A 27,834-nucleotide genomic window follows, 5' to 3' on the forward strand; every position below is an offset into this window, starting at 1 on the left:
TTAATTCTTTCAAGGAATCTCCCCAGGACCGCAGAGTGCTGGCTGGTTCTTATTTGTTTCATACGTTGGCACAACCTCTGTTTTCTAATGACCCGTTAATTTATGTTTCTACAGCTTTTCCCTTCCTCAGAATTTTTTAAATACATTTGATTCTGGCCAGTCCCTTTATGTGGTTAGAATTAAGAGATCTGTAAAAACTCAGAAGGAGTACCTCTGCCATCTTATACTCAATGGTCCTGTAAGAAGTAGAGAAATCCAGTCCCAGAGAGATCAGAAGGATGCAGGAGGTCAGAAATGAGAAGCGATGAGGCGAACGTGCCCAGATTCCTGACGGCTTTCTATCACCTCGGGAGGTTCTCCAGCTTCTTTGAGATTCTTCAAGTATCTCATTATCTTTTATCTGATTCCAGGCCTTTAAAAAAATATAGTTTGAACTTGCATGTTGTTACTTGTGAACAAAATCATCTTAAATATGATTGTGTCTCTATTAGGCTTCTGAGCAGTTACTATTCAATGATAACTCATTTGAATTTGCAGTTCGCTAGCTCTGGATCTTTTTGTGTTTAACCCCAGTTCAGGACTTTATATTTGTCTCTGTTAAATTGCAGTATTGTTGATGTGATACATGAATGTTTCAATAATCCAAGTAAGAGATATGAAGGTCTCTGGTAATGGGAGGGCACTTAGAAATTCTGGAGAAACGATGCAGGGTAGGAGGAGGCTTGATAAGACTTGCAAGTTGGCTGTGGTGAGATGAATAGAACGGTCAGATGCCAATCACTAAGATAGAACACGGAGAGTGTGGTGTGTGAACCACACACAGTTCCTTTCTGGTCATGTTGAGTTTGCTTCGCTTGTGGGAGGGAAGTGTGTGTATCCCGCTCTCCCCAGAGGCAAAGACTCCTCTGATTTCTTGCTTTGTAGAATGGTGGTGTTTAGTTTTGATCATTGCAACAATGGGTTATGCAGTAGGTATGCTTTTATGTCTGGATTCTCCTAAGCATGCTATTTTTGAGATTCATTCCTTTACTACAGTAGCTTTTGAGATTCATTCCTTTACTACATCAGAAGCTTATTCTTTTTATTGCTAACTAGTGTTCCATTTTATGCATATGTTACTGTTGTAGATCCCTTTTCCTGTTGATAGATGCCTGGGTTGTTTCCTATGCTTTTATGAATAAGCTTACCATGGACATTTGTGTATAATATTTTGGGAAACATGTTTTTATTTACTTTGGGTAAATACATAAGCATAGAATTAATTGATCATAAGGTGTATGTTTAATTTTAAAAGAAACTGCGTGGTGATCTTCCAAGATGTTGAGTAGTTTTCTGCTTTGACCAATAATATCCTAGTCATCCCAATTCTCTGGACTCTCTCCCACCTTAGAGGTCTTTATTCTTTTTAATTTTGGCCATTTTGTTGAGTATTAAGTAGCATCTTGTAGGTTTAATTTGCATTTCCCTGAACTAAGATGAGCACCTGATTCTATGTTTACCAGCATTCCAATAGACTTTTCTGTCGCGTCTGTCAATTCTTTTGTTTCTTTTTAACTGTCTTGTTTGATCATCATCATCATCATCATCATCATTTATATGTAGGTATTAGGTAGATAATGTGGACATAAGTATATAATTTATGGATTTCAAATATTTTCTGGTTTTGTGGTTTGCCTTTTCATTTTCTTGATGATGTCTTTTGATGAGCAGAAGTTTTAAGAAGTTTGAGGGAATCAGATTTATTATAATTTTTATGTTTCATCTAAAACATTTTTTCCCAACTGGTCATGAAGATATTCTCTATATTTTATTAAATGAACTTTATAGTTTGGCTTTTACTTTTAGTTTTATAATCCAAACCTAATTAACTAAGTTAATTTTTCCATATGTCTTGAGGTATGAATCAAGGTTCAGTTATTTTGTATATAGATATACATTTAATCCAGTAAAATACGTTGGAAAGATTTTTATTTCCCACGTTGAATTCCATTGACACCTTTGTCAAAAGTCATTCGGGTCTTTTATGCACTCTCTACCCTGTCCTGTTGATCTGTCTGTCCTTATGCAGTACCAGACTGTCGTGGTTATTCTAGCTCTATAGTAAGTCTTCAAATCAGATAATGTTAGTTCTCTAATTTCGTTATTTTTGTAAAGATTCTGAAGCTGGAATCTTTAATTAGAATTACTTGGTGCTTATGTAGAGCTACCATTCTTCTTATGCTCTAATTTAAAAATGAGAACTTTTATGGGTTACCAAAGAAACCAAATATGTAAATATGCATCTTTTCACCAGACTTCCTAGAATGCCATGAAATTTGTAGTGCCCCAGAGCAATTCTTGTGTGCAGTGAAACAGGTTTCCTGACACGTGTGCCACCTGCTGGTCAGTGTCTCCAACTGCATTGTGCAGTAAGGAGCTCCTTGCTTCTCTTTGTCTTCAGTGACATATTCTCCAGCCCAGTCTAACATGCGTATAACACACACACAAACATACACACTGTTGTTTCTATATATTATTTATATCTTTGTTCTCTCTCTACTTCTGTCCTTCCTACTCATTTACCAACTGTGACATTTTTTTCTTATCCCAGGAGGTTTTTGGAATGTCCCTGGAGATTTGGGTGTCCATAAAGTATAAACCTCAGAAAACTCTTAAGAATGGCTTTTTGTCATGTCATTGCCACTCTGTTTTAAACATCATTAGAGAGAATTAGTTTCAGTGTTTTATAAACTACTCTACACAGTCTGTAAGCCTAATGGGGAGCAGGATCCATTAGCAACTTTCAAAATTATTTTTGTATATGATAATTTATAGAAAAATTAAACACATTGAATGTATTTTGCTTCCTTATTCTGTTGCCATTTAGAGTGCTTAAGTGTTTTGAGTCCTGACTGGCGTGGCTCAGTTGGTTAGGCATCGTCCTGCAGAGCCAACGGTTGTGGGTCTGATGCCAGGTTAGGGCACATGCCTGGTTGAGTGCCAGGTCCCAGGTTGGGGCACATGCGAGAGGCAACTGATTGATGTTTCTCTCACATATCGATGTTTGTCTCCCTCGCTTTCTTCCTCCCTTCCCCTCTCTTTAAAAATAAATAAATAAAATATTAAAAAAAATTTTGGGAAAACTTTGAAAATGTTTACTATAGACATGGAGCTCTTATTAACCAGTATTATAGTGTTATTTTTTTAATCACTGCAGACTAAACACAAATGTCTAGCTTTTGAAAGTCAGTATTTAATTGGAGAGCGGTTCATTGACTTAGCTGTCTAGATGTAGAGTTCTTCTTCCTTCAAATGCCTGAGTTTAAGAGTCCTGATATACGAATGTCTGGAGCCCACAGTGATTATGCGTAGTAGTAGTGATTAGTATGGATTTTTTTTTTTGCATTAAAACCAGAAAGTTTGTTCTAAAGTTGGTTTTGTAGTTAGGCTCTTTTTAACAGAGGTGTTTTATACCTTTTACATAAATGTAATATTATCAGACTGTGGCTTCTGAAGCTGTTTAAGCCTCAGAATCGATGATGAGTCCACACCTGCAACTCCGAGTGCTGAGTAACTTGCATGTATTATTTAATTTTACTATTATCTCCACATGTAGATAATGCCACTGTGTTTAGATGGCTGAAGTAGCTTACCCCAGATCAGTACAGCCAGGTCCATCTGATTTTTATAATGAGCTTTTAATGTACATTACTGCCTATTTTTCTATTTCATAGACTTACTCTCTTAAAATGCCTTTCCGTACAAAACCTCTGACAAAGTTTTCAAATATCAGTTCTTCTTGAATTAAGGTCGATGTTGTAATAGAGAGACACAGAGCTGTAGTACAATTTAAAAACAGTGTGTACATGTCCAGAATGCAATGCTGCCTCTTAGTGGGGTCTTTTCTCCATAACAGCCTGCGTTTTCACTACCCTATTCGACATCAAGCATCGTTACAGTAACTGAATCCTTAATTTCCTACAGGTGTTAACGTGTGCATTTCAGTCTGGTTGTAACATTTTATTTTCTTCTTTCTAGTTTTATTGAGATGTAACTGACTTACAACTTGAATAAGTTTAAAGTGTACAACATAATGATTTGATATACAGGGTGGGGCAAAATTAGGTTAACAGTTGTGAGTAGTGAAACACAGCTTAATCTTATATTATTATTTACTTAATATTGTATTATTTTCCATACGAATAACTGTGAAACTACTTTTGCCCCCGCCCTGTATGTACAGACTTTAACTTTTCTTACTAACGTGTTTTGATGTCAACCCAGTTTTCTACTCCCTAGCTCCGGGCTGGGAGAATGTAAGGAGCCAGTGTGTGGTGTTCTCTCTTGTTCCTGTGGCGGATCATTAATTACAAAAACAGAAGGAAATGGCCTAGCGCACTTTATTATTGTAGGTCTGATATTTGATTTGGGGGGGTATTTTATTATTTGGATTTACTTATGTGTTTTCGTGTGTGAGAATACACGTGTGCGTGTGTGTGTGGACTTCAGGGGAAAGGTGTGTCAGCGGCCATATCTATCAGTGTACGCTTTACCTCCACGTCTCGGTCTGTCTCAAAGTCATTTCTGAGGAGCTGAGATCGGAAAATTCCTCAAATGCCGGAATCTATAGACAATTCAGAGTTTGGAAATGGACCCAGGAAATGCCTAGAGATAATGCAATAGATTTAATTAATTAAGCTTATATCTGCCAGTGTTTCAAGTGGACTGTTTAGTTGCTCAATAACAGTCCATATCTGAACAAAAAAGAACAGCATATGGAAGCATTCTAGCAGAATAAAAAGAAAAATATTCATGAGAAAAAATTGGATTCATAGGCTCTGCCACCGAATGGTTAAATGAATTTAGATGGGTCTCTCTCCCAAAGAGATGGTAATGCTTTTCTTGATTGTTAGCTAAGTGAGGATCAGATTAGTCTTCTATATCACCTCGTTGTGTAATAACAACTTAAAAAATCAATTATCATAAGTTTTTCAACCTTTTTGACTGAATATTCCTTCAAAATACTTTTATTAACAATGTAATCTACATCTTCATTTTTCATTGTATCTTCATAAGAATAAAATTTTAGCATACCATAAATATTGATGTTACATATAACTATTATATCACACTTTTAATTATATCCAGTGGAATATAAATATCATAGCAAATTGAAACCCACTGGTAGCAATTTAAATAGTATATGTACCAACTCAATTTTAAAAGATGGAATTTTTAACTTATGGTTCTTTTCCTCCTTAAAACTTTTTTCCATTCAACTTCTCCCCTACAATTAATCAGTTCACAAAAGTTCAAAGCAATGTAAAGATACTTAAAATCTTGTCATTGCTGGAGATTTATTTGAAGCACAGCTCCCCGTGAGGTGGAGAGGGTACCGATGGAGTTTAACGAAGGGGGATTCGGGCATTCCCCCATGAAGACTACCCCCGACCCTCCGGATTAGGTTAGACCCGCTTACTCTGCGGACTTACTGCACCCTGTGCTGCTTCCTTCCTAAGATGCTGTGGTTACTTTTTTATTCTCTGCTTTCCTTGGTGGATTATAGGCACTGTGAGGGTAAGGACCTTGTTATCTCATTCACTGTTTCATTTCCAAGCACTAGTCTTGGGAGGATAATAATAGCTGTACAATAAATGTTTGTTCAATTGATTTTTATTGAGGGATGAGTAGGTGAAGGAGACAGAGTAAGAGCTGATGGAAACATGACCGGGAGAGTATAGTATTACAAAAACAAAAATAAAAAACAAAATGAAACCAACAAACAAAATGGTGCTCAAATAAAGCCGTCATTAAAAGTAAAAAATTATCGCGAAACCAGCTGAAACTGGCCAATTTGAACAGTCAGTGGGCCAGATTCGCATAGTCCCATAAGTTTCTCTGAAAAGCCTCAGCTGAAACTAGGATAATGGGACGTGGATAACGGGGTGCCCCAGGGTTTAGAACTGCAGTAGTAGGTTAGAGGGACGGTGGGCTGGAGAGCATTATTAAAGATCTCACCATTAGCATGAAATATAGACACTCTCAACACATTCAGCAGCATTTTTCTCAAGTATTAACAAGTCTAAATAAGATAACATTTTCTGCTGACACTGCTTTCTATTTTCCCAGCCAAATATGTTATTCTCATGTCTTGAACATCTGTTACCAGGAGGAAGGATCTCAGAAAGCTCACCATTGTGTACGTGTCCAAGTCAAAGTAGTTCTAAAACTACCGACTGAGTCAAGATGAGCTCATTCAAGATTCCCTTTTAGAACCTGTTTGGTTTTCTACCAGTGGCCGAGTGAGACGAAAACTGTAAACTAAAGATATTAGCCTCTTTTGATGCGGTGCACTATCTAGTTTGAGATGTAGAACCAATACACAGGAGCCCAAATTTCTTAGGTAGGGGCCTTCGTGTTGGATGGCTCGGGAAGGTGGGCTAAGATGTTTATTAACTAGAAACTTTTAATGGACTAGCAGATGGTGGTTACCTTAGCAACTGTAGCCGTGCACTATACTTAGATGTTTCTCTCTGAGAGCTGATTGCACAAATACTTATCCTGGTGTTCAGATGTAGTAAAAAGGAAAATTGAGTGGGAACCTGAGCTGGGGCAAGGGTTCATCATAAAGGTAGTATTTCCAAGTCACTATTGCTAAAGCAGAATTTCACCTTTAGCCTATTTTTTGTTTAAGGTAATACTTAAGGAGAAGACATTTTAAGTAATACATCTATTTTTGTGCTACCAGAATTTAATGATAAAATTGAGTGTTTTTATATTTTCAGAAATCTCATGGTAGAACTAACTGCACCCCATCAGAAATTAGATTTCGGGATGTTAATTAGTTGTAGTCTCTGTCGCTAAGAGCGATGACCCTATCAAAAATATATGTGATCATACTAGTTCTTTGCTGTTTGCTCTTTGGAAATGAACTTGAATAATCACCAACATTGAGATGTTTTTTTCTCCTCTCACAGATAAGTAGTCTTGAAACTTTAGGGTATGTTAACATTCAGCTTTAGCAGGTCCCTCTGGGGCCATCTCTATCAGGATAATTTATGGTGCTTGATAAAATACAAATTTCCAGGTCCCTCTCTCCAGCATTTTGGTTCAGTGGGGTTTGAATACTTTTCGGTCTCACAAGTTTATTCCGATGCAGATGGCTGCTGGATAACACTCGAGATTCAAACGGACTCAGCGTGGTGCCCCAGGGAAGCCCTGGGTCACTCTGACACATGAGAGACTCCAGAGGAGGCAGATAAATTTAGTGTTGACTGTATGGGGCTTGGAACACAAAAGCACTGCTAAAATTTCCAGGAAACCCATTTTTTAGAAAAGATAATGTTTAGTTGTCATTACTAATGGAGTAATTAAAATGCAATAAATCATTGAAAATGTTTTGTACTTTGGAAACATCCTTTTAATATAAATACTAAATTCCGAAAGCGTACATTTTTATTTCTTTCTATTGTCAAAGATCAAAGACATTTTTATCTCATCTCTGCTATACGGGGCTATATGGTGGAATGGGAAGAGCTTGGAAAATGTAGCCAGACAGCTATGCATTCCATTCTCCACTCTGTCATATAATAGAAGAATATTAGGCAAATTATTTTACATTTGAGAGCCTCAGTTTTCTCCTTTGTTAAAGTGGCGACTATCTGAGCTACAACCCAGGATGTTGTGAATAAGAAACAATGGGATGTATGTGTGATGTATGGAATAACATTCACTCAAAAACTGCCTCTTTCCTCCCTTTCTCATGTGAAAAGGAGCACTTACTCAGTGTTAATAGTATTCTGAGTTTATGAGTCAATAACTCTGATTGCTAAAACACCTAAACAATAAATTGTGTTCTCAATTTGTTTTCTTACATATGTTTTTTATTGCACAAATGATTTTCTTTATATTAATCTTCCAGTTCTAAGCCAAACTATGTAACATTATTTATATGCTAATAATAGGATTATTAAAAGAAATAAATATTTCAGATGGAATGTTAGAAAAATATTATAGAATCTCAGTTGTCTTATAGATAGGCAAGAAATAGAATTTCAGAGGGCTCAGGTCGGCTCAATCTTCATTTTCCCAGCACTGGCAGCATTGCTTGGTGCAGAGTTGGGATGAATAGCCAATCAATCAATCCTTGGTAAGTGAAAAGCGACATCAGATTAAGTGGAAACCTCAACTTAATAGAGCAGAAAGTTGGCTTCAGTCACACATTTGCTCAAAGGTGGCACGTAATATTATCCTGATAAGGATTATATGAGTGACTATCTTTCCTATCATCTTTATAAAAATTGAGTAACATTTAAAATAGCTCTTACAAACACAAAATTACAATTTTGAGGTAAAACTAAAATAACAGCAGAGGAAAGCAAATAGTTGGGAATCAATCGTAAGATGGGGCAGCAGGTGGCAAAGCCAGTCCAGAGGGACTTGACCCCTCTAGAGCGAGCTCTCTCAGAGCCATTAACAGCTCAGTTATTGTCATGAGTCATGGCTTTCGAATTTGGTTAGTGTATGACCTTCCCTTGTAAATGGCATCTTTATTTCTGCTTGGTTTACTTGAGCCTGCGTGCGTCTTTAATAGTGCGGGTATCACAACCCGGCACCGCATCTGTAGGAGGCTGAATAGGGCTACTCCGGAGAGGAAGCCCCTACGGTACACGAGAGATGGAACATCTAGGACACTGCTGTGAAACTAAAAGCAGTTCTTTAAAAAGTAAATTCTGTCTTATAATTTTAGTTAAAAAATGTTATGGTTTATGTTTTCTTTTTATCTAATTTTTAAAAAAATGTGTAATACAACTTCATATGAATCGTCAGAATTAGTGACAATGAGTGTCGATGACAAATATAATTGTCCTCCTTTAGATTTCTGTGTACATAATGTTGTACCTTTATTCGGGTATCTTACTATTAATTGTTCGCAGTTGTGGATGACTGCTTTGGACTAGGTAATGCTGAGAGGCTGGCATCATGATACAACCTTCATAAATGAGATCGCTGAGGCCCAGAAAGTACCCAGTTCGTAAACGGAAGCTCTGTGATGGCACTCTGATCCGTCGGGATTCAGAGCACCGGGGCTCTTATCCACATCCCTGTCCTATGTCATTTTAATGAGGAATGTGTTTACATATAAATAACATATATTATAAATGTACTTATATATAAGTAAGTATATATGTGTGTGTGCATATACACATACACAAAGCATATTACATAGATATTAAACATATTAAACATTAAACTCTGAGCACATTGGAAGATAGGAACTCTACCTTTTACATGATGGTATCCCCTTTACCAATGATACCAAATGCTTATCCGTGGATGACAAATCTTACGCTTAAAGCTGTGTCTCAGTCAGTGTTGGAATGTATAAATGAAAGACAGAATAGGATACCGAGAGTAAACGCGAAATGTATCTGTTTATTAGTATAGTATTTTATGTCGGGATACACTGATTATATTGTAATGTACACGAGGCATCCATATGAAATATTTTACATTTACCTTTTTATTGTATGAGGACTTATTTTATAAATATTACTATTTTGAATAGGAAAGGACTCAAACAAATTTGGTCAAAAGCACTGCTCCACCATTTAATAACTTATGGCACTAAGTAAATCATTTCCTTTCTCACTTTTAGTAGGCCAAATTTGCAATGAAGAAATGATATTGCGGATCCTTATGGGATTGTGGTAAGGATCAGGTGAATCAGGTGTGAGAACACTTTACTGGGAATGGTGTCCTATACACTTTGAATCAAGTCCAAAAGCCCCTTCCCACTGCCATCCAGCACCATCGTTTCCTGATAGCTCTGAACTGCAGCCAGTGGTTCAGACAGGGACGCATGTCTAGCTCCTTGTGTAAAGGTATAGTAATCGTATTTCATTAGCTCACTCACGTATTCATTTTTTTGTTGTTTTGAGTGCTAGTATGGTGTAAGGAAATAATAATAGGCAAATATATGTAACTTTTTAAAAGACAAGAATGATTTTCTGCTTTTATGTAACTTAGTAGTCTATTGGGAGAGACAGATGTCAAGGAATCACAGAAACTATTTTATAACTATTATAGGCTGTGAAGGAGAAGCACATATTTTTAAGAACATAAAAACAGAGAGGCCTTATATAATACGGGAGGCCAGGGAAGGCTTTTCTGAGCAAGTTATGTCTGAACTAAAATCTGAAGAATAGGAGTTAACCAGACAGGTATGGTAGGAGAAAAATGAGTATTCTTGATTGGGAAATTGTACGTTCAAAGGACATAAAGGAAGCCAGAGTGTCCAGCGCACAGAGCGGGAGGGACCGACTAAGGGGATGATGTCAGGGGCCAAAGCATGCAGAATCCTTAGGAGTGACTTCTAGATCCCTGCATTTGGCGAGCAAGTACCGCAACATCAGTGTCTCAACACAGTACCCCAAATAGCAGGCCATCATAAGATCTTGTCGTCATTTTCATCCACAAACTTCTGTACCTTGTAACTCAGTCTGTAGTCTAGAAATCACCTGGACTGGTATCATGATCTAGCATCATTTGGATGCTGACTTAGGAAGATGCCATTCGTGACAACCATGAAATGACTGACAACCTATTAGGGCTTCTAGGTACTCGCTGGGGACTCTGGCAACTCCTTTTAGAGTTAACCCTTCATACTATACATTTGGGTGTAATGTTGAGGCTGAACAAATTATTCCACCCGTTCTTCTGATGTAGGGCAAAACCTGTTCCTATCTGCCACAACTGATTCGCCCTGGGGACACAGTTCCTAGCCTTCTTGTCCTGGCAGTCACGCTCACAAAAATTACCTACTTTCTTCCCTGCTCTGGTCTCTCACTCTTCTCCCAAGTAGCCATCATGCTCTATGACTTTCTGGGTCACAGGAGCCAGTTCATTTTCTTTTTCTAGCTGCCCCTTTTAATGTATTTCAAATGAAAGTGCATCTGAATATGTGTACAATCTTTAATCCAAACTGCCACAATGTTCAAATAGGGTATATAAGAAATACTTAGGGTGCTATGTCTCTTATCAGAACAATCATTAGGACACCTTGAAGTCCCTGGGATTTTGATACAGCAATGCAATCCCCTCATTTAATCCTCAGTATCAAGCTTTATAGTACCTATGATCTCTGTTCGTTTGTATCTTCATTTCTCTTCTCTAAGTCTAGCACCTGCAATAGAATTCTGTGATTGAATGCCATTGTGGCCAGCATTTTCTAACCCAGGGATGCTTATGAATGTGGTACCTTCTTTCTCTGAAGCCATAATCGGTCATACACACAAATCTTTACAGTCCATTTTAGTGTCTTGACCATGTGTTGACAGATGACTACCAGACTAGCTTTCACACGTACGGTTTCTCCTTGAGTCTAGTCTTTGAGATGCTTAATATTTTAAAGTATAAAATTATTCAGACACTTGTTAACATAGTAAGGAAGACTTTATTTCAGTACTATTACTACAGATGTCCAGACTATGTGATAAGGGTCAATTTTGAATACAGCAGAGAGAAGTGGGGATTTACAGCCAAGGAGTCAGTGGATGAAAAGGACGAAGAGGAGACATCAGGAATGGGGGATTCTACCAAGCCCTTAACTTATTATATGAAATGTTAAAGGGACTTATCTTAGAAAAAGAAGACCCAAATTATGAACAGTAAAATGACAACAAACTCACAGCTATTAACAACTGAACCTAAAAAATAAAAACAAAAACAAACTAAGCAAATAATTAGAACAGGAATAGAATCACAGAAATGGAGATCACATGGAGGGTTATCAGTGGGGGAGTGGGAGGGGAAGAGAGGGGGAAAATGTACAGAGAATAAGTAGCATAAATGGTAGGTAGAAAACAGACAGGGGGAGGTTAAGAATAGTATAGGAAATGGAGAAGCCAAAGAACTTATATGTATGACCCATGGACATGAACTAAAGGAAGGGGATGTGGGTGGGAGGGGTGTGCAGGGTGGAGGAGAATAAAGAGGGGAAAATGGGACAACTGTAATAACATAATCAATAAAATATATTTAAAAAAAAAGAATGTCAGATTCTCACTAAGTTGACTTAACAGGATTCCTGCTGAAGCCAGGCTAGTGTGTTCAGACATCAAGGGTGCAGGTATTCGCTCTTATCTGACAGTAGAGTTCTCACTACACCTGGGCCAGGCAGACTGAAGACTTGACCCAAGGACAAGCCCTAGTTGAAAAGCGGGCTCAGAGGAGCTTGTCAAAGTTTCATCAAAGAGAGAGTCTTTGTCAGTATCCAATATTTTGGTCTTTTATCTGGTTTTATACCTTCTTTCCCAAACTGATGATTCTCTGAAAGAAATATGATATATAGTTCAAATTAGGGACAAATAAATCAACAAGACCAAGGGTCAAATCACATATCCACCACTTATTATCCAACTATTGGCAGGTTACTATAAACTGGACATAAAGTAGTATCTAAGATATAAGGGTGTTAAATTACCAATATATAATGTTTGCAGTAGGAGAGATATTTAAAGGTAAAACACATGTAAAGCACTAAGCCCAGTTATTGGCAGTCAGTAAGCACCCAATAAATACAACCTTTTATTCACATAGTCATATAAGCTCCCCCTCCCACTTGAATGTAAGCTTCTTAAAGACAAGGCTTTGTCCATTTTGATGCCAAAGCATTTCCTAAACTTAAAGCAAAATGTGTTTGTTAAATGAATGAATATAAAACTCACATACTCACATTTCATCCATATAGAAATTAAAAGGAAGTAAGACTATGGCCACTACTTCCTGTAAAGACCCGCTACCACGCCACGTGACAGAGCCTAACAAAGCCACCTTTGCTCATGTACCACTGTTACTGGTATTGTTTTCAGTTAAGACGATCCTGTGCTAAACCTTGTTGGTTGTGATGAACCATGCTGCTGCGTTAGAGAGACTCGTATCATGGGGAACTAAGGAGGGCCTCTGGCCCACAGCCAGCAAGAAATGAGGCCCTTAGGCTAATGGCCTGCAAGGAACTGAATTTTGCCAATAACCATGTGAGTTTGGAAGCAGATTTCTCTGCACTTGAACATTCAGATGAGACCCTGCCCCCAGCCGTGTCCAGGTCCTTTGCTGCAGCCTGGGACGCACCATGAATCAGGACGCCCAGTAACTAACTAATCAGAGTTGACTAAGTCTGCCTGGTCTCCTGCTGTATAGGAATTGTGGGACAATACACTTACGGGTTGTATTTGTAGGAAATGTTTAATTTATTAACTTTTAAAATGTATTGATATATAACTAACATATAACATCATATTAGTTTGAGGTGTACAACACTGATTAAATATTTGTATATATTGTAAAATAATCCCCAACACACACTCATTCTTGCTGAACCCCCTCACCATCGCTTATATCCCAGGTTCCCAGTCTCTCAGGATAAGCGCTCTGCTTCTCTGTTTACTTACTTTTACTAAATTTGTTGGGGTAACATTTTTAATGACATTATATACATTCTGGGTGTACGTTTTTAAAATACAACATCTGTATACTTTAACTGCACACTCACTGTCCAGAGTCTCCTCTCCTCCCATCACTATGTATTTGACTGCCTTTGTGTCCCCCCGGCCCCCTCTGCCCCTCTGCTGACTACCGTTCTGGTTTTTGTGTCTATGAGTTTGTTTGTTCATTCGTTTGTTTTGTTTAAACATGTGTTATTTTAACCCACTAGGCTTGCGATAATTTAAGTGGCAATAGGTAATATGTCAGTCTAGCCCTCAGCAAAATTGGGAGTTTAAATAAGTAGAATGAAGTTGTCTACACTAGCAGGCTCTCTCTCATCTTCCCCCTGTACTTCTATCTCAGGTACTGTTCTCCATGGCCGATTACACTCACTAACATCTGCTGGGCCAGCCTTCTCATCCCTGGAGTGGATTCTGTTCTAGGCATTCAGCTTCCGACAGCCGTGCCCTGGGTTTGGAACTGTAGGTGTACAGTGGGGAGTAGGTGGTGCTCACGGAGCTGTTGTAGCTTTCAGAGAATGAGAACACTGAGTAGAATTTCCAGGTGATTTCACGTCTACTCGTGTGCATAAGACGTGACGCCTTCCATTAGAGAGCACAAGATGTAATGGAGTAAATGAGGGCTTAAGAGCCATCCATGGTCTCTGAATTTTCTGCAGAAACTGTCGCCTATAGAATGCCCCTGGGCTGGGTTTTAGAAAATGATTTTTTAGAAACTTGCTCTGGCTTCTTAACAAGGAGGCTGGCTCTATTCTAAGAAGAGATTGCTGGCAAGCCCTAGTCCTGAATATTTAAAAAATATCATAGACATAACTAAAGTAGCTTTTCTCTGTTGTTACTGAATAAGAACCTTCTGGTTCTCTAAGATGTGCATACGATCCTCTGACTCATTATGCTTTCTGACGTGTGGCAAGGCTCTGAGCTCCTTGAGTGCAGGGACCGTGCCTCTTTCATCCCATTATCTCCGGTGACTGTCCTTGGGCTGGAAACTTGCTAGCTGCAAATGCCTGTGCTGAATGAGAAGTAACCACTTGGAGTGATGTATGCAGAGGCTGCCTACACTGGTCTCTTCACCTGTTCATGATTTAATGCTGCCCGTAGACTTTGGCTCATGTATATTCCCTAGTTCTTGTCAACCACTACCAGTTCAAAATCTGTGTGTGTGCGTGTGTGCGTGTGTGTGTACAGCTCATTAGCTTCATCTTTGGTGATACCATGGAAAACCTCTTGCTGATATTTTCCATCTGTTAACTGGGTTCTTTACCTTATTACAGAGCTGTGTTTCTGCACTGCCCCAGTTTCCTTCTCCTAGAGGACTCAGCACATCTTGGTATCTTGTGTGACTCTCCTGGCCTGGAGGAGCCTGGGATGTGTAATGAACTCCCACCACCCTCTTACCTTCCATTTGCCTTTCTCCTCAGGCTGCCTTGAGCCCTTTGCTCCCCCTCCCCTCTCTGTGTTTCTAGGTGCACCATCACTGTGTCGTCATCCACCTTCTCTTCCTTCTCCCTGCAGCTGCCCCAGGCTTGTCTTGGGGCATCTCCCAACAGTTCTGGACAGCCGCAGTAGCTTCAGCTAACTAAGAAATCAGGACACTGGAGTCAGGCTGTCCTAGATATAAATCCTGATTACTTGTAAGTTGCAACCACGAACATGTTGCTTAATCTTTCAAGTTTTTCACCTGTAGAATGAAGATGATACTTTATTTTTGTTTTTTGGTCCTATGTTCCTTTTTCTCATATTAAGCTGGCAGAAATGTCCTTTTAACTTCGTGTTTTCATTGTTTCAGAATTGTATACACTCACAGATTTGCATTTCACTGACTCATTCCCTTAATCACTCATGCATTAAATAAATTTTTAGTAAGTGCCTACATATGGCAGCTCCTGTTGTTACCGAACAAAAAAGGGGAGTTCCATCTGCCTTCTGCCACAAAAGCCAAACTTGTGAGGCAGGTGCTGATGCAAAAAGAAAGGTTTTATTTGGGTGCTGCACGATATGGGAGAATGGGGGACTCCCTGTCTCATAGCTCATCCTCTTTACACAACCCAGACAAAGCCCAGCCATTCCCAGCAAGGCCAGAACAAAAGGCAGTGCCCAGAGCTCCTGCTCTGTTTTAAAGTACCATCCTTTGGAGCCTGTGGGCAGTAGGTGGTCATCCAGGTAGCGTAGCCTGTTCCCAGCTGCTCTGCAGCTTCAGGTTCCCTTCTGAAGGCTGTGTGTAGAGCAGGGGTATCCAACCTTTTTGTGTCTGGTCACACTAGAAGAAGAATTGTCTTGAGCTGCACATTAAATACACAAACACTGATGAAAACTGATAAGCAAAAAAAAAAGGTTTTAAGTAAATTAACGATTTTTTGTTGGGCCACATTCACAGCCATTCTTGGCCGCATGTGGCCCGCGGGCCATGGGTTGGACACCCCTGATAGAGCCTGACGGCCTTGGCCATGTGGCTGCCGGGGCCGCAAGGTCCTGTGCTTCCAGAATGAAAAGCGTGAGAATGCACTGGTGAGTGCATTTACCAGGTAGGCAGAAGAGAGGGACTCCCCCCTGGAGGCCATGGGCCACACAGCTACTATGGCCACATGGCCCATGGGGAGGACAGGCCAGTGCACCATCTGAGTGCAGTTCCTGAGTTCCTGGGCAGTGAGTGATGAGCCAGAGAGGGCATTTCTTTGTTACCCTGGGACCGTAACCATTTTGGGTGTGGAATAGACCAGGTGCTTTCCCCAAAATGACCAATTAACTTCCTAAACTTTCATGGGCTTTGGGTGAGTCCAACTCCCAACCAACTCCCTCTTTCCCCAAGCTGAACTGACAGGCCAGTCTGGTCCAGCACCTCCCCCTGCCACCATCTTGACTTCTGTGGCACGTGTACCTGCCTTCACCTGGTCCCACCCGCAATCTGGTACTGAAGGGAGTTGGAAGGCTTTTTCCTCTATCCGATTATCTTGCTAGCCTTGTGTATGCTCAGTGTTAAGAACTTACCCTTGCAGCCATAATGGTAGGGGAGACGCCCTTGGCCCTCAGTCAAGTCTGCGCCTCCCGTGCCCTAGTCCCTGCATGCAGCGAGTTGTCCACACCTGGGGCAGAGAGCAAGCAAGTCAAAGGTCCAACTAAAGGGACCCTTTAAGGGAACCCCACATGGCCTCTTAGGCAGCGTGAGGACTACCTCAAAGGGAAGAGTGGGGCATCTGCAGCCAGGAGCAAGACCTGTGGAGGCACAGCCTCTGCGAGGCATGTGCTCAGTTACCTAGGAAACGCAGCCTCACACACAGAAGCAGCTGTGCTGGGAAACTCAACGCCCTCACCACGGTCCCAGGCAGTCTGTGAAGGCATTCTTTTGACTGGCTGCACTGCACGCCTTCAGTACTGAAACCTGTGGACCTCTGCCCCCGAACAGTGTGGCTCGGTGCACAAGCGGCTCCTAGGTCCCCTTCCCCTGCCCTAGCTCTGTTTGCCCTGGCGGCCCCTCCTGGTCCCTATGCTCAGCCTGCTCCCAGCAGTCTGGACAGGCTGTTTATCAGTATCAGCGTGGCAAACATCATGGATAAAAAATGTAATATGTTATCCCTGTCCTCAAAATACTTACATACTAGAATTAAAGGAATAAAATTGTACACAATTGCCATAATTTAAGAAACAAGACACATGCCAAGAGCCTGAGAAGAAAGAGAGATGGGAACAATTACCTTGGAATCAAGGGCTTCCCAGAAGAGGTGGCAGTTGAAGTGGACCTGGAAAAGGAGTAGAAATTTACAAGTAAGTAAGCAGTAGAGATGATAGTCCAGTTAGGAAAAAAATAGAATTTGCTTTAACTGACTAATTTTTCTAGATTCTTATTTTAGAAACTAATAACTTATTCTAACGTAAGCATTCAAATGTGTACATTTTCATCTATCAGTGTTTGAACTGTAGCTACACATTGTTCTATGTTGTATTTTCATTATTGAATTTAAACCATTTTCTAGTTTCCATTGTGATTTCTCCCTTGTTTCCTAGTGTAGTAAAGTCTTGTTTAATTTCCAAATTTCAGTGACTTTGCTGTATATCTTATTGTTATTGATTCCTAACATTTAACTATTTAATGGTGAGAGAACACATTTTGTAAATTTAAGATTTTTCAAATTTATTAAGGCATTTTGTGCCCAGAATATGCTTTAATTGGGGATGTTTCATGTGTACATGGAGAAAAAGATGTATTTTTTAGTTTTTGGATATAGTGTTTTTGTGCATCAGTTAAGTCAACCTAGTTGGTACTGTTTATTCTTCTTATAGCCTTATTGATTCTTGTAGGCCTATCAGTTACTGAAAGGGGTTATTTAATATCTCCAGCTGTAATTGTGAATCTATTAATCTCTTCCTTTATTTCTGAGTTGTTGCTTTATGTGTTTTCAAGTTCTGTCTGTGGGTGCATACATACTAAGGTTTTTTGTCTTTCTGATGAATTGACCCATTCTTCCTTAACTCCAGTAATACTTCCTGTCTTAAAGATTACTTTGTCTGACATCAGAACAATAGGTTCTTGAAAAATAACGTCATTTTGTTCAATGTCCTTGCGTTCTAACGTCGATGAGAAAAAAAAATATTGATTCCTGGCAGAGGCCAGTCTACATGTGGATTAGGTGCATTCTCCCCCATCTGCATGGGTTTTCTCTGGGTCCTCTGGTTTCCTCCAGCATCCCAAAGATGTGCATGTGAGACCCATTGGTGTGTCTGTGTCGTCCCAGTCTGAGTGAGTATGTGGATGTGTGAGTGCCGCCTGTAATGGAGAGTGTGCTCTCCCGTCCAGGGTGATTCCTGCCTCTTGCCCTCAGCTGGCAGCATAGGTTTGGCCACTGGAGACCTTGAACTGGAATCAGTGAGTTGGAAAAGAGTTATCTTCCTTGTTTTTCTTAATCTTTCATTTTTAATATTTATAGTTTTTAAGAGTTTTAAAATTTTTATTTATATTTAGAGAAAGGGGAATGGAGGAAGAAAGAGAGGCAGAGAAACATCCATGTGATTGTTGAAGAAGTCTGATGATGCTTACAGTGAGTTGAGTCACAAGGACTTGTTAGAAGACTGAATGTATATATGAGGTCTGTCTGGAAACATTCCAGCCATTGTTAATATAATGAGAATGATTTGCATGATGTCAGTGTAACCTGGCAGCCAAGGAGAGTGGACTGGAATGCACATGCATGAACAATGATGCCTTCACTGTATTACTCAGTGGGAGCAGTAGACACCATTGAGTGAGCATGTGTACTGTGTGGCCCTCGCATTCAAAATGACTGAGTAGAGCAATGAATCTGCATTAGATTTTGCATTAAGCTTAAACATTCCTCCATGGAAACTATTCCAATGATTCAGAAGGCTTCTGGGGACAATGAATGAGTGAAGTGCAACTAAAAGTGTGGCACAAATGCTTCAAAGGTGGTTGAGAATCTGTTGAAAGTGATCCATGTTCTGGAAGGCCTGCAGCAGGCGGAACACCTGACAATGTTGAACGTGCAACAGGCTGCAATCAACAAAGATCGGTGACTGACAGTGTGAGAACTAGAAGCTGATCTGGGGATTCCAAAAACTACTGTGTCTGAGATTTTGACACAGCATCTTGGCATGAAACGTGTCATGGCAAAATTTGTTCTGTGGCTTCTGCTGCCAGAGCAGAAGGAACATCATGCTGCAGTTGCTAATGACTTGATTCAAACCCCTACCAATGAACCAGATTTCCTCAAGAAGGCCATGACCAGAGATGAATTGTGGGTGCCATACTTTGTAGGACACTGAGGCATCATTGTCCTATGGACAATGTATCTTGTATCTTCTTCAATAAATGTCTCTATTTTTCATATTGCACGGCTGGATACTTTCTGGACAGACCATTTAATAGGTTAGATCATAGCCCCTTACACATCCTCAACTGGGGACCTGGCCTGCAACCCAGGCATGTGGTCTGACTGGGAATTGAACCAGTGACCTTTTGGTTTGCAGGATGACACCCAGTCCACTGAGCCACAGCAGTCAGGGCTGTTAATCCTTCTTAAATGTATGTATAACTCCCATTTATTACAGTGCTTAATATTTGAAGAGTTTTAGGTCTTTATTTAGAAGGTTTTGTGACCAAAAATATGCCATAGGAACTTAACTCTTGTTTAAATCAATTAGTCTGTGGTAAAAAATAGTTTCCTTATACCTTGTTTTGCTTAAAGCCACATTTCTAAAGACTTATTGACAATATTAAAGGAAAACTACTGTTTATGCTTACTGTACTTACTATGTTTTAGTACTTACTTTCTTCCTTCCTTCCTTCCTTCCTTCCTTCATTCATTCATTTATTCATATTTTCATGTTTTCGTGTTTAAAGTGTATGTTTTACAGAGGATGTAGTCGAATCTTGTTTTATTTTTTAAATCCTATCTGACAAGTCTACCTTGTAGTATTTAATATATTTACATTTATTATATTTATTCTTTTGCATGAGAACAAGTGTGCTCTCTCTATTAATTTTCTGTGTGGCACATGTGATTTCCCCTCTCTGTTCTTTTTCTGTTTTCATTCAGATTAATCCAATTTTAATTTTTCACTGTTATCATTTGTTTACTGCTTTTTTGATTATAGTTTTCTGCTATTTTTTCCTGGTGGTGGGTCTAGAGACTAGAATGTTCATCCATAACCATTGCAGTCTACTTATGCTTAATATTGTATCATTTCACCTGAAATCTAGAGAACTGTGTAAAATTTTATTTCTACTTCTGTTCTTTGTCTGTTGTTGTCATATATTTTAGTTCTATAAGCATTAAAAATAACACCATACAATACTATTACTTTTGCTTTAAATAAACAGGTGAATTTCAAATAAATTAATAGGAGGAAAATAGGTACTATTTGATATTTACCTACATAACCAAAATTTTAATTTTTATTTATTTCTCTAAATCTGATTTTCTATCTGGTATCATTTCCTTTCAGCTTGAAGATCTTTAATATTTCTTGTAATGAAATAGTCTGCTGGTGACCAATTTCTTCCAGTTTTGTTCATCTGAAAAAGTTTTTATTTCTCTATTTTTTCTCTATTTTATTGACGATTTATCCATGCATGCGTAAAAGTCATTCTTCAAACCGTATAGTTTGTTGTGACCAGCATATACCTATAATCCTGTATCCACCACAGCAGTTAGATCTAGACTGTTCTTTAACCCCGAAGAGTTTTCTGATGCATCTTTGAAGTCAGTTCCCTTCTCCCTCCTTATCTCCTGACAACACCTGATCTTTTTCCTGTCCCCAAAGTTGTTCTTATTCCCCAATGTTATGTGAATGGGATCACAGTGTGTAAGATTGTGCGTCTGCTGCCTTTCACTAGCATATTTTTTAGTTCACCATGTATTGCATGTCAGTAGTTTATTTACTTTTATTGTTGAAAGTATTCCATTCTGTAGCTTTACCACAATTTGTTTATTCATAGTTGTGGGTATTTGAGTTGTTTCTGGTTTTGACTATTCTGAAAAAAGTTACCATAAACATTTGCATACAAATTGTATGCAAATTGCACACAATGTTTATATTTTGTAATGTAATAATATATGCAATGTAAATATTGCATACACACTGGCAAGATATGTTTAACTTTATAAGAAACTGTCAACATTTTGCAAAATATCTGTAACATTTTCTATTTCCATCAGGCAATTATGAGGGTTCAAATTCCTGAAAGAACAAGTCCAGCTGGCCTGGTCTCAACCATATGTGCAAACCCTGGTCAAGAGGGAGTCAAATTCCCTTTCTGATAACTCCACAAAGTTAAGAGCATTGAGAAGGCAGTCCTTTTCCAAATGAAAAGAAAATTCTGTCAATAGAATGACTGCCGAGCAGATAAAAACAGTGGTATTTTCTACAGCCTGAGTCACAAACATGTTGTAGAAGTGGACGGACTGTCGGACCACTGGGTTGGATTTGAACGCCGCTGCTGGCCTTGTCCGTCGTCATGTGCACGACCTGCAGCACGTGTGGCTCCCTGTGTGACGTCTCTCTCACTCTAATGCTGAGGCGCGGAATGGCCCATCTTGGTGACACCGCTGCCCTTCTGAGTGTGTGTGATAAAGTGAGCCACAGGGTATCAGTTAAGCAGGTACTGAATGAACGGATTGAAAAGAACGTGCAGCCAAAGGGCTTCTCTATTCTATTTTCATATCTATTGTTTATTGTCACTTTCAAACTGGATAAAGAACTGTCTTCTCTGTTTCTTTTAATATTTAAAGCTATTAAAAAGCTTTAAGGTTAGAAACATGCTTGCCTGTGTGAGTGTGAGTGTGAGTGTGTGTGTAGCAATGCAAAATAACAAAGGAAAGCTGCCTTATCCCTAATCTTACTCACTTAAGCAGCCCTGATTTTTATTTGCTCCATTTTCTGAATAGTACTGGGCACCAATGCTCTGGGAGTCCCATGATAATCCAGCATTTGTTGCTCTTTCATCCTTTAAAAATATTATGCCATCCCATAAAAATTACCTTATAGAGACATATCCTTACATATCCTTCTTTCAGGGGAAAAGGTCCCTAATTTCCCATAGTCATTAAGTGCTACGGGCAATAATGATAATTATAAAAAGCCAACCCTAATTTGCTAAACTGCAATGAACCGGGCCCCACTTTAACAAATTGAGAGTTAGTAAACTAGACTGGTTAAAAGCTGTGTTATAAAAAAAATCTAAATGGACCAAATAAGGTGTACAATATAAGAAAGTTTTACTTCCCACATTTCACAGATGCATTCGTGTATTTGTTCTGTCTGCCCTGTGCTATCAGATCGGAGACTCTCCGCGGACCCAGTAATAATACCCTGCTCAAATGTGAGTCTCCGGAACAGCATTACTTCTCCCTGGGTTATTTGAATTTTAAATCTAGTTAACACTTGTGAATTAAAAGATTTTATGACACTACTTTAGAAACCTAACGACAAGTAGTAAGTCTTTTTTAAAGTGGGAGAGACAGAGAGAAGCAGAACAGAGGAATCTTACTGTTGCCCTGATATTACACGAACCCTATTTCCAGATTGGCCTAAAGGCGTATGTACCTTTGTCATATTTGTGGTTCTTTCCTGGGCACCCTTTCCTGAAGGAAAAAAAATGAGATACATCTTGATATCAATAGCTCCAGCCAGGTGGGGCGCATTAGTTGGTTTCAGCTGAGTCATTTGCATCCCTTGATTCAGGGATGGGTTCGGCCTGTCTGAAATCACAGGTACCGTTGTAAATGCCGAGAACAACGTCCAAGTTTATACCATCATGGAACTTATGTCCTAGCCTCAGATTGGGGATGTAAAGCTCTCTCCTATTACCAATAGAAATTCCTTATTGCAGTTGATATTTTTTTTTAGTCTTACGTGAGTTCTCAGATATTTCTCAATAACCATTGTATTTCTAATTTTCAGTTGCGTACATTTACACATGCATTGCTTTTTCAATTGGGATGGGTCTTTGATGTGTTTATCGATTGTGATTATGTTTTCTCCTCCTGAGCTATTATCTTAGAGGATGTTCTAACAGCCCATGATATCTAACACTGAGAAAATACAATTTTTTATAAAGTTATTATTAAACAACCTCTAGCTTATATGACTCATACTTCAAATCAAAGAAGATTATCCTTTTGTGTAGTTAAGAGATATGAATTAATAAAAAGTTAATGAAATTTCAGATAGAGTTATCACTGTGTAAACTACTTCAGAGAGGCCAATCATTCTGGGGAACTAAATTAACAATAACAGATCTTCCTTATGAGCGTGGAAAATATAATACTGTAATTTTAATGAGTAAATTAAACTTCTAGAAGTTTTTGAAACATTTTGATATACCTCTCTCATTTCCGTAGAGAAAGGCTTTCTTCAAATTTGGGGCCAACTCCAATTGTTGATCTATACCTTCCATCCATTTTTGAGACCTCTTTCGGAGCTCTTCTTATAAAGTGCATGTTCTAATACTGCCAAGGGGTAAATTGGCGTGATTATCTAGGCTGGTCCTGACCAGTCTGCCCACACTGGAAATGAGAAGATAAAACGGACCCAGTATTAAAAGGTCTGGTTGGGGCAGTGGTTGAGTGTGCTTTTTAAAAAATATTGATAGTAAGGAGGCCTTTGTACGTTTATCCATTTGGGGTGCTTTCCTTTCTTTTTTTTACCTGCTAAAGTTCTCCCTCATTGAGGGCCCTGCGTGAATTGTACCCTTTTTCTTTAACAACAAGTATTTTTAATTTTTTTCCTCTACGTTTCAAAACATTTTGATTTATAATAACTGGGTGCTTATATGGGTTTATTGTTTAAGACATTGAGTTTATGAGTGTGCGGTGCCTTTAAGGACATGCGACAGTAATGTGAAAAGGGAACGGTGTGTATCCAGATGCAGTGAAGTGTGTTAGGTTCCATAAACATATTTGCTAGGCACAGTTAGGAATCACATCATACATAGGGTTTTAAAGTATGAAAATTCCTTTAAATATGAAATCTCTGCTTAATTAATAAGAAATGGTGGGTTTGGTCTATCCGCATTTGACAGTTCAAGAACTGAGGCTATTGAGAAGTCAGGTAATGCACCATTGGCATCCTCTGGCAGAGGGCTTTTCAATGCAACACTGTTTCTGCTGCCTTTTCCCAGCTCTCCTACTAAATCTCAGCCGTCCCATTATGGATTTCATATTTCCAGCAATTAGCATTGTGCCTGACCTTAACACTCAGTAAATGTTTATTTCATTAAAAGGTTTGTGTTTTTTCCCCCGTATGTACTTTCCAGCTATCTTTAAGTTCTCGGTGTTCACAGGTCAGTGTGGAAGACTGAACCAAACTCTATAGAACCAGTTATACAAAGTGAACCCAAGCGAATTATACAGAACCTTGGGTTCTTCTAATATGAGCTTCCACAGAGACAAATATAAGCTTGTATTGCTCTTAAAAATAACTACTTTTTTTTAGTAGTACATGTCTTACAAAGATGCATTTTGAAAGCCAGCAGTTATTCAACTTGTCACATAAGTAATGTTTTGGGTGCCCCATAGTTTACCAGCTCAGTCCATTAAAAGCACGAGTGGGAAACTGAGTCAAGTTTGAATCTGCCAGTGTTCTTTGTGATGTTTAAGCCCACTTGTCCCCTTTGTACCAATTTTTTCATCCAGAAAATGGATATATGTGATTATGCCCCTTTCTTCCCATAGGTACCAGTAGAAATTACTTAAAAGTGCTTAGAAATATAATATATTGCTCAACTATAATTTAATGCAGAGAATAATAGAGATCTCACTCTGTAGCTTTTAGAGACCAAAGTCCTGGAAGAGCATCTCTGACGTGAACATCAATAAGGATTTGAGACCTTTGTTTCTGTTCTCTGCATAGAATTCCACTGACATATTAGAAACTAGTGCTTCATGTTACTTGTATTTCTAGAAATAATTTAAGTGCTTTCTTTACTGTAGCTCTTGGCAGTGGATTAAATGAACTAATCTTAATATGCTTGGCAAAATGTTCTTTGAATCAGGTTTCCTTTTTTTTTTGGCAGCTACCTTTAAACACAGATTTTAAAAATTGTTTCTAAGAATTTTAATTTTTTTATGCTGGTCAGAACTTTTGTACTATGATATTTCTTAATTTTGTCTCAAACCAATGATCTTATAAAACAACAAACTGAATTAAAACACACTTCAAGTACTCTGTTACTTTGCACTTCTCAAAGAAATAAAGTAACTGAAAATCGTGTAGTTTGGAAATAGTTGCTGATTGAACTAAGTCCGTACACGACAAAGTTCTATGAGTGCTTTGCATTTTGTGAAACATGAAACCCACTCCCAGTCTCCCAGTCACCTACAGTCCTTTGTGACTTTGAATTATTTAATTAAAAGGTTTATTTAATTAAAAGGTTTATGTTTTTTCCCATATGTACTTTCTGGCATGAGCCTGAGTCTCATATGGTCTTCACTCTCTTTCATGTGGCCTAACTCCTGCATTGAAGCAGAGGGTCTTCATTCATTCATTCATTCATTCTGGCCTCTGCCTGGCCTTCCACAGTCTGTGCATCACCGTCTCATGGGAAATTCCCAGTCTTTGCTATTCATGTTAAGATTTTCCTTCCTTGCTTTCAAGAAAATCTGTCAAAGCTAGAAGAGTATTGTGCTAATTTTATCATTTCTTTACTTTCAAAATCTGGGAGAAGTGGCAAGAACTTTGAACTGATCTTGAAACTTTAGTTTAACTGGAGGAAATTACACGCAGGATCTGATCATTCTCTGGCCGTGGCATGGGGTGCAGGGCAGCCCCCCAGAGGCCTGTCGGTCTTGTTTCTCCGGCTGCCTGAAGGAGAGTAGCCAGGATGTCCGCAGGATGGGGAATCTCTGAGGGAGGGAGGTGTCCACGGAGTGGAAGCTTTTGGCTGGACTCTACTGATAATTTTTTATCCCTGTCAACTGGGAGCCAAAAGAGGGTAGCTCTCATTTCAGCTCTTGCTGCCTGTCTATTGCTTCTTTCTATCTTCCCCTCCGAGGGGTCCAATGCCATTCTTTAATTTCTTGGACCTTTCTTCCGACAGGTGGGAGGACATTTTAGAGTAAACCCTGTATGGGCTTGTGGTGAGTCATATGTAGTTGCTTGGTTATACCTAGTTAGAATCTGCATGAAATGTTTAACAATCTGTTTGGATGCTGCTCTTCCTCCCTGTTTATCAGTTCTAGGCCCCCCTCTGGAACATTGGTTCCCCTTTTCCAGCTCTAAGTTCTGTGAAGAGAGGTCTTCGTTTTCAGACTAAGTACCTAGCCCGTTTTAGCACGAGATAAAAGCTGCTATCCCATTAGCCACTAAGTAGCCACTAAATCTGCTCTCTGAAAATTTTCTGATTAGTCTTCTACTTAGGCTCTATGCCAACGAATAGAGTTGAGGGTCTTTCCCCTTGGACTTGATCTTCCTGTTTCCTATTTATTACCTCCAGGATTTGGTTTTATCTTTTCTCTGGTGGGCTGTTTCTATAGGCCTCTGCTTCCAATGAGCTCATTCTGCCTTCTTTCTTCTTCTTCTTTTTTCAGAACCCACAACTCCATTAAAAAGCTTTTAGTTCTTTGAATTAACTCTGTCTACATCTGTCCTTCAACCTCCAAGTCATTTAAACCAGCTGTAACTTGAGCATATTAATAGCAAACACTGGTTTTACCTGTCCTGTATTATTTTTTTTTAGTATTGCATTTTATCATGTCTAACTTTGGTCCACCCCTTACGCCACAATCTCCTTTTCAGAAAGAGATTGTGTGTGTGTGTGTGTGTGTGTGTGTGTGTGTGTGTGTAAAGGCAGTAGAGACTAAGTGGAAGCCAAGAGGGAAACAAAAAAATCTCTGGACCAGTAAAGATACTGCAGTTTAAAAAGGAGATCATTCTACATTATCATATAATATCTACCTTCATGAGTTTGTTCCACTTGTAAGAATACTCACTTCCAGAAAGCACCCGTTTATATGCACACAGACTCCCTCCGAAGTGAAATATATTTAAAGCCCCATCCTTCCATCAAAGCTTGGGAAACAGGAAGATGCCAGTTACTAATGAATTCAGGACCAACATATTCTGAGGTCCAAAAAGGATTCCTAATGTCAAGCCACTTCTAATCGGAATTGAGACTCCAAACAGGTAAGTGTTAACCAGATATCCCAGCCAGAATATGTTCATAGTGATTCAAAGGTGCTTCCAACCTGTTTTGCCTGGTGGATTCTTATTAACTGATAGTTGTAATAAGTCTCCAACTATTGATATTTATTTTCAAATGGAGCTTATTTAACTAATATTAAATGCCAAGCAATTCACTTCTCTCTGGGATAGTAAGCATTACCTCAGGATTCTGTGAACTAGAGTTTGCATATTGATAAATAAACATTCAAATTGATGGAAATCACTCAACACAACCATATACAGTAAAATTTTATAAATCATGATCTATTGCTCATAGCTGGTTTTCTCACCAAAGTGAGCAGGTGACTCAGTTCTGTGAAGGTGTATGCTCACAGCTGCTTGTGTCAGTGGCTCCAGCTGCCTTAGCACTGCCCTCTGGAGCCAGGATCACCGTGGAAGCTAGCTCAGACCCAGTGCTCTGCAGCCAACGGCTCAGCTCCTTTCAAATACGACCGCACGAGGACCAAGAAATAGCCCTTTCGGTTGGTCACCCTTCACTTAAGGGGCATACCTTTGCACGCCTGTTCTGTGTGTTTGTACATTCATTTAGATGTTAAAAAACAACCAGTTGATTATATTAAAGAGGGAGGTTGATATGTACACACATTAGTTTCTGTGTTTTTAAACATTTGTTTTTCTATTTAGTTATGAAGATAATATACCTTCGTTGACAAAC

This window comes from Desmodus rotundus, chromosome 3 (genome assembly GCF_022682495.2).
Source record: "Desmodus rotundus isolate HL8 chromosome 3, HLdesRot8A.1, whole genome shotgun sequence".
Classification (NCBI taxonomy): Eukaryota; Metazoa; Chordata; class Mammalia; order Chiroptera; family Phyllostomidae; genus Desmodus; species Desmodus rotundus.